Raw genomic sequence first — 10,606 nt, 5'->3', positions numbered from 1 at the left:
ATAAAACAAATAAAAAAATGATGGAATAAAGCACAAAGGATATTGGGATTCCAAGCAATTCATGGGAAATGAATAAAAGGATGACTTAGAAGCACTAGAAAAAGAATTGATAAAGGAAAAGAAGGGAATGCCTTGAGAATACCACATCTCATGAGGAAAGAGTCAATAAGCCTTAACGACCATACCTTTACACTCAGCCTCATTACAAGCTTTAGAAAGACCTTTTTTGATCTTGAGTAAGCTGGATAGAAAGTCAATTGGAAAATAAGGGCAAACCTATGGGTGAAAACATAGCATTGTGTTTCTCTTTTTGAGTGTGAGCGTTGTATCTGATTCCTGATCTTAAATTGACGTCATATTTTGTGTGTGAATATGGAATCATTCTTTACGTGAGGGCATTTAGATACTTTTGTTGAGCTTCAACTTGCACAAGTAGCAAGTATTGCGAGAATGAGAATCTTTGGTAATGGTGTGTCAAAATTTTAATCTCTGAGTACACAAGTGATCCTTGCATAAGTAAATTGAATCTTGTTTTGTGCATTCATGATTTAGTCTTGTGTAGCACTGTTTGAGGCACCCTATTTGAACTGTTGAACTTGAGTTTGCTTGAGGACAAGCAAAAGTTTAAGTCGGGGGTGTGATGAGTCCACAAATTGGACTCATTTTGGGCTTTATTTTAATAGAAATAGTGTCCTCGAATGCTTGTTTTATCTCAATACCTAATTAAAATGCTTAAGTTTCAGGTATTTGAAGTTTTATTGGAAGAATGGACATTTAGGCGCAAAACAGAGCAAAAAGGTCTGAAAAGAAGAAGAAATGAAAGACTGCGGATCCCCGAGTCCAACTTGGCGAGTCGTCGAATTGACATGCACCGCCCTTTGATCCAGTACACAAAGCCTTGAAGGAAGTGGATCGAAAAGCGAGGAAAGGAGAAGTTGGCGAGTCGCCGATTAGTTCCGCGAAGCAATACTGTACCATCCAATGATCCAGAATATGAGGATGCTAAAGGCAGGACACTGAAGGCGATGAGCTGATTAAGGGCGGATCGTCGAGTTCATCGGCGATCTCGACTAATGTCGTCAAACAATCCTCCGCAACACAATCTGTGAAAACTATAAATACTAGTTAGAGTTGTAGTCTTAGGGTGGAACATTTTAGACTAAAAATTATTATTAATCTATAGTATTTTTCTGTACTTTTCTCTCAAGTTTGGAGAGGGTTTTTGTGGAGACTTGAAGAAAGGAGTTCATCTTCCCCAAGTTGGAAGTGGGTCTTCTTTATTCTTCTTCTGTAGCTTAATTCAAGGTTTAATTTCGGATACCCAGTTGATTTCTTTATCATGTTAGGTATAATTTCTTATTTCTTGATGTGTGGCTAAAAAAACCCATTCTTGGGGTGTGATTTAGCAAATATTGGTTGATATTCTTGTTGGGTCTTGCTTGCTAATAGGTTAGATGTATTTTAATGGTGATTTCACCTAGTGGTTGTGGTTTAATCTAGAGGGTTTGTATTTGCAAATACCAAGCCACCCATGTGTTTTCGGCTTGCCCAAGAGGGAGGTTGCGAAACCAAAACCACTAGACTGATGGCCTAAGGAATGGGTCGACATGAGGTTCAGCCCGAGAGGGTGAGCCGTAGTCCCATATCCTAACACTCAGCTCGAGAGAGTGAGTGGGGTAAGACGTAGGCTGGTCTTCATGCGGCAAATGGGTGTCCGAGAGAAACGCATTTGAAACGGGGTAACTTCCCCGAGAGGGAACTTATTTCCACTTAAAGCTTAGCCTAGTCACTATTGTCTTGTAAATTTCCTATGGAAAGCATCTACCCAACGATTTATCTCAACTTGTATTGCGGTCACATCCCAAGAACCTTCCCCACACTTGATTTTCTTGTTTATTTTGTTGTTTTATCACTTGTTACAAAACCCCTTTTGATATTTGACACTTCTGTGTCACCTCTTTAAATTTACAATGTATTTTATCCCAAATGTTTTTAGCTACGACTAATTTAAACGAAATTCTAATTAGCTACTGATTCTCAAAACCGCTCCCTTGGGACACGACCCCAACCCTTGGTATGGTTACTATATTATCGACGATCGTAGACACTCATACCGTAGGATAGTGTCGTTGGTCACGATAAGCATCATGTTCTTTTCCCCCAAGAGACTGTTTTAATTTTTGTTGAACCGGCATGTGTTAGGATTGTATGTGTAGAAGCATAAGAAAGAATGAAGCATGATGGCATATTTAAGATTGAAAAATGATACCCGTCCAAAATTTGTGATATGTGCTAAAATCTGTAGTCTAGAATGAGTTTAATGTGTTGGCTCTGAGTAGGACATGATAAAGAACCAATTTGATCTCATGACTTAAGCTAAAAGTTGAACTGGGTAATCTGATAATGAAATAAAGGTGCCAAGAGTGTGTGAGGATAGTTGAATGTTTAGATAGATTTGTGCTAATCTAGAACTTGCCCCGTTGGTCCTGCTAGGATAATCTAGGCTAGAAGTTGGGAACTGATCATAGGCCATTGTTCAAATTAGTCCACTTAATCCTAAAATGATCTAACCAAATGGTAGCATTATTCCCTTTTGATCCAAATATTTGAGCCTAAAATTGACTATTTGTTTTGATTCACCTAACTCAACTTCCCTTCATATATTATCATGGCCCTGGTCCCTCCTTAGGCATGTGCACCTTGACTTAGGCCAAAAGCCTAAGTTGAGGGTGGCTAAGCCAAAAGTTACCTTGATCTTGGTCCTAGTCCGACATCGGACATTGTGCACCTCAACCAATCAAAATGCATAAGTTGAGGGTGGCTAGGAAAAAGGTAACCAAGTGGGAAAAAATGGTATGAAAAGAGTTTAGTGTTAAAAAGATAAAAAGAAAGAAAGAGTATGTGACTTGAGAGTAAGGTTTGTGATCATGATAGCTAGGGCTTTAGGGTGAAGCTAATGGGATTAACTATTGATGTTAAGGTTTTGAGAGTAACGTCTAAAAGAGAATAGAGATCTAATATGTTGGATTGTGGTGAAAGGCCTATACTCACCTAACCTACCTTATGAATGCTTAATAGATGAGAGTGATACAATCACTTGAACATGGATGGATTGTCAAGGACATCCTTCCATGAGAGATGGGTGTTAAGCAAGGCCTAACAAGTAAACCTTAGGGTGTATGTTTGGATCCAAGTGGATATTGACAATGAGATGGAGTGTCACGCAAGATAGGGTCCGGACTCCAAGAAGAAAGGAGAGCCACACCTAGTTGATGTGAGGACTATCCAAGTTAAAGGGGGAACTCTTACGTAGTAGAGTGTGGGTTGGGGGCCTTCACATAGTTGAGTTAAGGTTCCTAGTAACAATCTCCATATCCAATGAACTAAGACATGCTTAAAGAAGCAACTCATAGTGTTCTAAAGCATAATTGAACTAAGACTTACTTAATAGAGTACCTCATAGTGTTCAAGAGTATAAGTGGACTTAGACATGCGTAAGGTAGTATTTCATAGTGTCCATTTGAGTAAGGAATTTAGACATACTAAAAGAAGTATCTCCTAGGGTTCAACCTAATAATGAACTAAGATGTGCTTAAGAGAGTACCTCATAGTGTTCTAAGGTTAAATAGAGGAACTAGGTTCCAAACCAAGAAGTGTTAGTATGACGACCTAAAGGTAATACTTAGCATGAATAGTATTATGGGGTGCTATGCATGCATTACACAAGTATGACTTATGGTCATTAAAGAGAAGTCTTGAGATAGGATTGTGCTATAGTTTCCCTTCCTAGTTATAGTTGACTAAAGGTTAGAGATTCCCATAGTTATGAGAGTTAAGCTAATAATGAGGCCAAAGTAGGGTGAATATGATTAGGATGACTTCAAGGTTATGCTTAGTGTGAAGGGTAGTATGGGATGCCTTTTATGCATTGCACAAGTGTGTCTTGAGGTTACTAAGGAACATGGCACCCTTATAGTAGAGAAATTAAGAGTTGACCATGTATATATACTATGATTAATATGACCAAAAAGGGATACTTGGCTTGGGTGGTATTATGGGATGTTATTCTTTCTTTGCACATGTATGCTTTTGAGGTTACTTGAGAATGGTGCTATTATGGTAAAGATGACTAAGAGTCAATTATGCTTATATGATTATGAATTATCTCCTTTGCTCATTAATTATATCTTATGTTGACTTATGATTATATTATGCTTATGTTGGATATTATGCTATGATTATGTTGACCATGCTATGACTATGATGAATATGTTATGACTATGTTATTATCTCTTATGCTTATGTCTTATGTTGACTAACCATTAAGATGCTCTTATGATGTTGTGCTAGCTTTCATACTTGGTACATTTTGTACTGACGCATATTGCCTACATTCTAATCAAATGTAGGGTTTCGGAGATTGAGTTGCTTTGAAGGCTAGGTTTCCAAGGATCATGAAGACTTGAAGAATTGGTGAGTCCGCATAGCTTCGAGGGCAAACCCTTATTTCCTTTATGTCATTCCTTATGTTTTAGACATTGTATGGGCTACATCCCAAGAAGTTCTATTCAAGAGTTTAAATAGATGTTTTGAGACAAAGATTTAGTAAAGACTTCGGCTTGCTTATGAAAATGTTCTCGATTGTATGGTCTTAAGATGTTTTAAATTTTCCATACTTTTCTATTACCTATGTTATGTTGCTAAGGGCTTGTATGAGACCCCTTCGGGGTCAAGTACGTCGTGTTACACCTAGGGAGTACTCTTGGGTCGTGACATTAGTACCCGCTTATAGAGAGTTCGGTAGTCATGAGCTAAACTTCTTCCGAGTGTTAGAGTAAAAGAGGATGTAGATGAGCTAGAGATGATAGAATAGGTCCATATCATTAAAGTGTCAAATTTAGACCTAAGGGGGAGATGACAAGATGAGAAATCAAGTCAAGTGTTTGAGAGTAAGATAGTAATGAGTTCCAAAGAGTATGGGAGATGTCCTTTCGGAGGTCCTTTTAGTAATAGAGTGATGTTAGAAAGAGGAGGTTGATGCTCTTATCGTGATGATGATGGTGTGATAATTCCATCTGAGGTTATAAAAGAGGAGGATGAGGTTTTACTATCAGAAATAGTTAAATGAGAGCGTTTAGTTGGTTCCGAAGGAGTTGGTTAGTAGGAGTCCATGGAGTTGTTAGATTACTAAGCCTGAATATGGTGTTGTTAAACTTTAGGTGGTTCTTGATATGAGCCCAATGTGGTGGTAAAAAGTAATAGTTTTGGAATGAGATTCCCTATAGAGAGGTATAGAAACCGAACCTAAGGATTTGGGTTGAGCTTGAATATAGTAAGACCATACCATTAGACTCAGACCTTAGTAAGAGTAACCCCATTCCATATCCAGACGTCATTCGAGGACGAATGATCCAAAGGGGGAGATATTGTAACACCCCAGAAAATTTTTGAGCTAAGACTTGAATAATCCTTCATAGTGAGTAAGTTTTTACCAAGGAATTTAAAATTTTCCTAAGTGTTAAGGTCACTAGATGTAGCACCTTGTGTTCCAAAAAGAACTAGAGAGCATTCATTGAAGTCATTCCTAAGTTCTTCTATGTTTTGGGTCAACCTCAAATGAACATAACTCTCACTACAGGATGATTTATGTGTGACATAAGATGTAAAATGAAAGGTCTTTGAATTATCTTTCCAACACCACCAAGTTTGCTAAGTTTCGAGTTCGGATGAGTGAGATATGTCCTTTTAAAGTCAGGCTGTCCAAATAAGGAAAGTTACCCGAAAATAGTAAGGGGTATTTAGGTCTTTTCCTTACCTAGTCAGATTTAATTAGTTTTTAGTGAGGTTTTAGGGGTCTAATCTGATTTGGTTCAGTTTAATAATCCTAATATACGCCTAGGGTTTTAGTTGAGAGTTCAAGAAGAGAAAAAGAGAAAAAAAGGAGAAAAGAGGAAAGGATCAAGGCGGTCATTAAGGTTCTTTTGTTTTGTTGCGTATTTTCTCCATGGATTTGATCCCTAAGAGGTATGTAAGTTTACATAGTGTTGGGTTCATTCACCCACAAGCCAGTAATGTTATTTTTAGCATAATTTCATTCTCAAAAGTTGAAGGAATTGAGTTGTTGATAAGTGCTCTTGAAGTTCATTCTAAAATCTTTTTTTTGTTGGGGTTTTAATGATGAATTATGGAGATGAAAGTTACTGATTTGAGTGTTGTTTTCAGTAGATTAGTGTGTACTTAAATTGGGTAACAAAATCTAAGGAAAACTTGAGAAAATAAATCGATTAGAAGTGACTTAGGATCAGAAAATGTAGACAAAATTCGTCGGGTTAGCCTAGGGAGGGCTGGCACGGTGCGCCCCAAATGCGCTAGAGGGGCTGGGGTGGCGCACCATCAGTGCGCGAGAATGTTCCCTCTAAACTTTAGGGGTTGGCGCCTCGCGCTAGCAGTGCTCTAGGGTTCTTTGCTCCTACCTATTTTCCGTCGTTTAGCCCGTCTGTGTCCTTTTGAGGTGTACTAACACTTTCTATTGATTCTAACTACTCTAAATGACTTCTAAACAACTATAAATCATCCATAAAATGAATCGTAACCTTGAATCCATAAATTTAAATTCAAGGTAAAGTTAAGAGTCGAGTCTTGAGAGTTCTTTCGAGTCTTTTGAGAAAGTCCGTTTGAGTCTTTTGAGGAGTCTTCTACAAACTCTAATTACTTGTTTCAAGACTCAAGTAAGTGAGTACGAGAGAGAGGAGAATGTATTCATGAGTCTACACTATCATCAAGACCCTTCATATCAGGAATCATAACTCTTGAATTCATAATTTAAATTCAAGAACGAGTTAAGAGTAGAGTTCAAGAAACTCTTTGAGTTCAATTGTAGATCCTTTGAGATCAATTATCGATTTGAGATATGTTTTGAGGAAGTAAGTATGAGAATGAGAAGAGTGGTATACACGAGTTCCACATTGTTATGTAGATCCTTGAGTCGAGTCATTCATGCCCATAAATTCCGCATGGACTCGATAGATTTAGTATCTTTGAGAGGAGTAGTATCTTCAAGTTCTAAGTCTTGAGTTTTGAGTTCCTAATCCCTTTGGTGATTTTACTCCTAATCATGGGACTATTACATATTACCCATGAAGTCATTGAGTTGAGTTGTTCATGCCCATATTTCCACATGAACCCTCTGAGTCGAGCATTCTTGAAACGAGTATTACCTTTAAAGTTCTTGAGTCTTGACTTATTGAGTTTCGCGTATTGAGTTCTAGTTATGGTTATTGAAAACCTTGAATTGAGTTGTTCACGTCCATAATTCGTCATGAACTTTATTCTTAGAAGTCTTTTACATTTTTTTTCTAAAATTAATTTAAGACTTGAGCACTTGAGTTGAGAAAGAGTAGAGTCAAGTTTATTTTCTTTAAAATGATATATGGGAAGTTCCCAAGAGTAAATGTTTTCACATTTCAAAGAGAAGGAAATATTGATTTCCAAGAGAGATTTTGAGCTAGTTTTTCAGTAATATTCTCAAACAATAGAAAATATGAGCTAGTTACATTTTGGGAGTAGTACTGAGCACCGATTTGGGAACAAGTTTGAAATCAGATAATTCAAAGTCTCCATAAACCTGTAGCCAACATGAGTAGAAAAAGGTCATACTTTTTAGAGGATTCCTTAATGCTTTTAGCAGAGACTAGTGGATCTACTTAGTGAGTAGGTTCTATACCCCGGCAAACTATAGGACGGCCTTGGCAGCGTTAGGTAAGACGTTGTATCATCACATAGCTCATATTGATGGTTATCGGTTAAAGAAACTCCCACAGAGATATTTTATATTCTTATATACACATAGTTTACTTGTATTTTCATATACAAGCAGAGTTTATCTGGTATCCTTGCATACAAACTGAGTTGATTTCTACTGTTTTAAAAGTTTTCTATATATTGCATTTGTATTGTTGCTTTATATTGAGTTGAGTATCCAGAGTTGAGTATCCAGAGTTGAGTACCTAGAGTCGAGTATCTTATTGTTGAGTTGAGTCTTATTTCACTGATTTGAATATCTTATCATTGAGCAGAATTGAACTATGTTTCTTTGAGTTGAGTTGAGTTGAGTTGAGTGAGTTGAGAAGAGGTAAGGATATTTCTATTCCACCAGTTCAAGCTTATGTTTATGCTTTAGAATTCTTCTTACATGCTCGTACATTCCACGTACTGAGCCATTTGGCCTACATCATTTCATGATGAAGAAACAAGTATTCAGGATCATCAACAGGAGCTTCGTTGATACCACAGGGAGTTCGAGTTAGCTATGGTGAGCCTCCTTGCTTCCGGAGGATTCCATCTACTTTTAGTTTTGTCAGGATATCGTGGGTCTTGTCCCGACTTCTATCTTCGTCATCTAGAGGCTTTATAGACAGACAGTAGAGTTTTAGAATTCTGTTAATTTATTTTTGTTAAATGTTTTAAGGACTTAAGTTACCTATTTTATGGCGAGTTGAATATTCTATTTATATTCAGAGTAAATCATTTGAGTTAAAGCTTGTATTTGAGTTTCATGAATTTTTATTCATTTTTTAAGCTTTGGTATGCTTGAGTTAGTCTTACGGTTGTAGTTAGCCAGAATGAGGGTTCGCTTGGGGGCCACCAATGATACTTGAGTTCCGTCCACGTCCAAGACGTAGACTCGGGCCGTGACACCTCTTCTCTATCATCACACAACTACAATCATCAACACTACTCTCAAAACTAAAAAGGATTACTGATGAAGGTTTAGGGCGAAAGATAATAAGCATGACTAATTCAAGAATTCTGATATAAGAATATGCATGACATAATATTATGTTGGTAGCCATTGAGAGTAAATCATGAATTTGTGAGATTTAACAAACTGTGAGAAATGATTTCTTATATGAATAGGTTCATAGCATGGGACTGATATCCACAACTTTATGGATTAAATTCGAGGTTAATGGGCTAAAGTCTTTGGCCTTCACTATAGAAATTGAGCATAGATGTGAAACTCTTTGAAGTGTATGAGCATATGTCACAAACACAATTCTGATATTAGAAACATCAACAAGATGTTATAATTGAACTTTGAGGAATACGCTGGAGTATGAACGGATTGATATATCTCTAAAACTCTTTCTAAAGACATCACTATCTCATCCTCAACACTTGACTTGATTTCTCATCTTATCATCTCCCCCTTAGGTTTGGAGTTGACACTCTAAAGCCATGGATCTATTCTCATCATCTCTAAACTGGTTTACATTCCATTCACTCTAATACTCGGGAAAGAATTATCTCATGGCTATTGAACTCTCTATAAGCAGGTACTAAGACTCCTTCTAAGACCTCTTTCTAAGATTCTTCTCTTAGCCTCTTCTTAACGGCTTATATGGCTGCTTCCTCTAGTTCTTAAGGGAAGAAAATTAATGATTACCTCAGCCTATTACACATTAATAGCTCAATAATACTATCTAGTCACACATGAAAAATAATCATCAACTTAATTAGAACCTCATCTAACTACATTTGATCTAGGGTACAGCTCTTAATTATCTTGTTAATCTAATGACTTAGCCACACTTCATTGCTCTCATCAAAAATTTAGAATCTCATTCTTGTACCACTCACACTTGTAAAAGGTAAAACCTTAATTTCTTACCTACTCTATGTCAAATCTACCAAATTAGATCTCGAACTAACATCATTACCCTCATGTTTTAATTTTTTTTTATCACAACGCTCATTTCAAATTGAAGCTTAATATTTATTACTAAACTCGGATATCAATATGATTGCTCGCTTACTATACTAACTTACAACTACTAAATAGAAATTAAGAAACACTCGCCTACTAAAACCTCATGACAAGTAGTTAATCATTATCTCTCAGTCTTCATATTTACAATTTACCAGTCACCCTTCCTTTCACAACTTAAGTACTATTTACCCATTCGCTATACATCATTGCCTAATTAGTTTGTAACCCTCTAAATATTATGGGCTTCCCCTTAGAATCATAAGCCTAGTTTAGAGCTATCACCTCATGAACACTCTACTATTTTTTCCACACATATACTTGGCAAATACAAATGCATTGATACCTCATCATAAAATTCTTTTTTATTAAAGTATACTCTAACTCATCCTTACTAGTAACTATTACTCTACCTTCTATCATGAAATCTTCACAAACGCATCACTTCTTAGTCTACCTATAAGGAAAAACTCATCATTAATAACTTACTTGGTGCATGACTACCATAACATAATTTGCCTCATCTCTATCTCTCTTTCTTAGATTACTAAACTTGTGCATGCATTCTTCTAATTTCGGGCACTTTTTCTACTACTGGTTATAACATCATAACTCATACTATATTTTCAGGTGCAATCACTACCCATGCTCTAAAATATGTTTCCTCACATGGGTATCAATTGAAATAAAGTATAGAGAAAAGAGTACATCTCACTTTTTGCTTGAACGCATGATTTATATAAATATGAGTGCATTCTTTCAAAACTCAACACTTCACTCACTCAGGGATTCTCTCAAGCCCCTCTGCAGTCTCATGACTTCCTCAAGACTTTTCCTGAG

The sequence above is a fragment of the Solanum tuberosum genome, unplaced genomic scaffold (assembly GCF_000226075.1).
Source record: "Solanum tuberosum cultivar DM 1-3 516 R44 unplaced genomic scaffold, SolTub_3.0 scf00163, whole genome shotgun sequence".
NCBI classification, from domain to species: Eukaryota; Viridiplantae; Streptophyta; class Magnoliopsida; order Solanales; family Solanaceae; genus Solanum; species Solanum tuberosum.
This window is presented reverse-complemented; position numbering follows the sequence as displayed.